Below are 3,025 nucleotides of genomic sequence, written 5' to 3'. Positions count from 1 at the left end.
TTCAACTTCATGTTCCAGAATATTCCAGAATGTGCCAAGCTGTTTTTGTACCTTCGGTTCTCCCTGCGCACTCCTATTCATCCTTCACATTTCCTCTTGGATGTCCCTTTCTTCAGGGAGCTTCCGCGACTGCCGGGCTGGGGTAGGACTGCTGCTTGAGTTCTCCCGTGGTAATCTGTGTGCGCTGCTGCTTGATTCTCCTCCCCTGATGTCCCCCCTTCCTGGGACTGGCAGCTGCTTGAGGGAAGGGGCCAGGCTTTCCTCACCCAATCCTGGGCTTCACACCGGGCCCGGAGAGGGTGGGGTACCACGGGCATCATCCTGAGCGCGGGTGGTGATGCTGGGGTGCGCCCAGCCACACAGCTGTGGTCCGCGCCCTCTCTCTGGTTTTTAACTGTTGCAAGACAATCCTGTCCAGGACTGAAAAGAGCACACAGAATGCAGGCAGGAAAGGCCAGTCTTGGGAGTCACTCTCAGGAACTCTGGGCTGGCTGCCACCTACGCAACAGTACCTGGCCTTCACCTTCCACGTTTGAAATGTTGGTTCTCAGCCAGGCTGAGCCCCAGGCAGAGAAATAACTACCTGTTCAGACCAGCGGTTCGCCCTCGCTCCACCCTCCCTCTCCCGCGCCACATTGTTTCAATAGGAGGAGGGGAAATGCATGAGTTATGAGTCCAGGGTGTCTCGTGTTACCAGCTGCTGCCCTTGAAATGTGCAATCACGGTTGTAGATGAAACTGTCCGCCCGGCCCCCAGCCGTGTGCTCTGAGCGTTTCCATCACAGCGCCTCTGTGCCCTGCCTGGGAGGCCCTGCGTTCCTCCAGAGGCCTCGCTGGGCTTGGGGTAAGTATGCTGGCGGCTGCCCCACTTCACAGGGGCTGGGAGGGCTTGTCGGCAACGCCCATCTCCATCGGCCCACCTCCTCTCCAGCCCCCAGCGGCCTGGGAGGAGGGGCTGAGATAAAGCCGCCAGCACGGGCAGGAGATTAAGAGCTGCTGTGTTGATCTCGCACGGTCTCCTAGGGCAGGGGGAGCGACCGCAGGGGCCACCTGACCCTCCAGCCCGTCAGGTCCCTGCCTGGGCTCACTGGGAGCAGCTGTGACAAGAAGCAAAAGGCAAAAGTGATCCTGGTTGTGGCCTGGAAATCGCGCTTTATATGGAGGCTCAAGCGTGGATGTTACGTTTCTGTGATGACGTAAGAGCGGACAGCAGTCACTGTGCACTTGCTTCGTTCCTGGCCCTCAACTGAGTACTTTTCACCTGTTGCCCTAATTATTCCTCCCGGTAGGACTTGTATAGTCTGAGTTGAGACTAGTGTCAGTGACAAGGGACACTGCTGTTGAGAGGCAAGCCCATGAAAGACCAGCCTGACGTGGAACCGAGGGCAGCTTCTAGCTCTGCAGTCTCCCGGCTGGGTGTCCTTGGGTGGCCCTTGTCACCCCTCAGAACCTCAATTTCCTCATCTGTGACACTGGGATAATCACACCTACCTTGCAGGCTGCTGCCGGGATGAGAGGATATTACACGTAGAAGGTGCCTGCCCTGGGCTGAGTTGTATGCCCCCCAAAGGATGCGTTGAAGTCCTTATCCAGTGCCTCGGAATGTGACTGAATTTGCAAACAGGGTCTTTGCAGATATAATTAGCTGAGGTCCTATGGAGTAGGTGGGCCCTTAATCCAGTATAACGTGTTTTTATCAGAGGGGGAAGTTTGGACACAGAGACAGACATACAGAGCAAAGACACAGAGAAGACAACCGTGGGAAGACAGAGGTAGGATTATGCCGCCAGAAGCCAAGGAACGCCAAGAACTGCGGGAGCTTCCAGAAGCTGTGAGAAACGAGGAAAGGTTCTTCCCTAGAGCCCTCAGAGGGAGCCTGGCTCAGCTGACACCGTGGTTTCAGACTTCTAGCTTCCAGAATTATGAGAGAATAAATTGCCATTAGTTTAAGCCACCTGGGTTTTGGTGGTGGTGACAGAAACACATAACAGTGGCTCCTCGGGACTTTGCTGGTGGTCCAGTGGTCAAGGTTCTGCACTTGTAGTGCAGGGGCCATGGGTTTTACCTCTGCTCGGGAAACTAAGATCCCACATGCCGGTATGGCCAAAAGTAAATAAATAAATAAAGACTGGGACTGTCTTTAAAAAAAAAAAAAAAAATACAGCGGCTCCTCATAGCAGATGCCACCGGCGCCTGCCCAGCTTCCCCACGCTACCCTGGTGGTCACCTGCAGTTTGGTCACCCAGCGAGGCTCTCATCTCCAGCACTGGCGGCTCTCTGCCTGCAGGCTTTCTCTGAGAGCAGAAGCCATCCAGTACAGCTGGGCACAGAGCAGGCTGCAAGTGCCCAAGAATGAATGCCCCTGGGAGCAGCCCGTAGCCAGTGGGGGCTGGGAGTTGGCGGATAAACACCCCGGCTTCCTCAACCCTGGGTGGGACAGTTCTGAGGCAAGTGCTACACAGTGTCACAGAGGCAACCAGTGGGATGGAGCTCCCACTGCCCACGGTGGTAACCCAGTAACGTACCCTTTACTTAACTTCCCATCTTCTCTCCCTTCCCTACTTTCCTTTTGGTGCTTCCTGGCATCAGCTCCTCAACAGACCGCTTGTGTCCAAAGCCTCATCTCAGGCCTGCTCTGGGGAGACCCAAGATAAAGACAGGCCCGGAATGACACTCCAGTAGCAGCTTCTTTCTCCTCCTGGTCACAGATGGAAGGTCAGATGTTGGCACCTTTGAGCTAAATGGACCAGTAGCTAGTCCTCAACCGCATGGGAGACTTTGAAGACCATGACGGCCCACAAAGACGGTCCAGTCTCAGGAAGAAGACGATGACGTCGATGACCATGAAGAGGGAGAGAATAGTATTAATCAGAATTGCGGGGCGCAGGCCTGGGGAAGTCAGACAGGCTGGTGGGACTGCTCTCACAAAATCATAGGGAAGATGGAGCTGTTACTCCCTGGCTATTCCACCTGCGGTAGGGGTCCTGGGTTGGGAGCCTGGGCTCTTGGAAGGAGGCAGAGGCGAT

The sequence above is a fragment of the Delphinapterus leucas genome, chromosome 10 (assembly GCF_059928025.1).
Source record: "Delphinapterus leucas isolate spDelLeu-1000000601 "Yukka" chromosome 10, BTC_Dleu_Yukka2, whole genome shotgun sequence".
Lineage (NCBI taxonomy): Eukaryota > Metazoa > Chordata > Mammalia > Artiodactyla > Monodontidae > Delphinapterus > Delphinapterus leucas.
Note: the sequence above shows the minus strand (reverse complement) of the source record.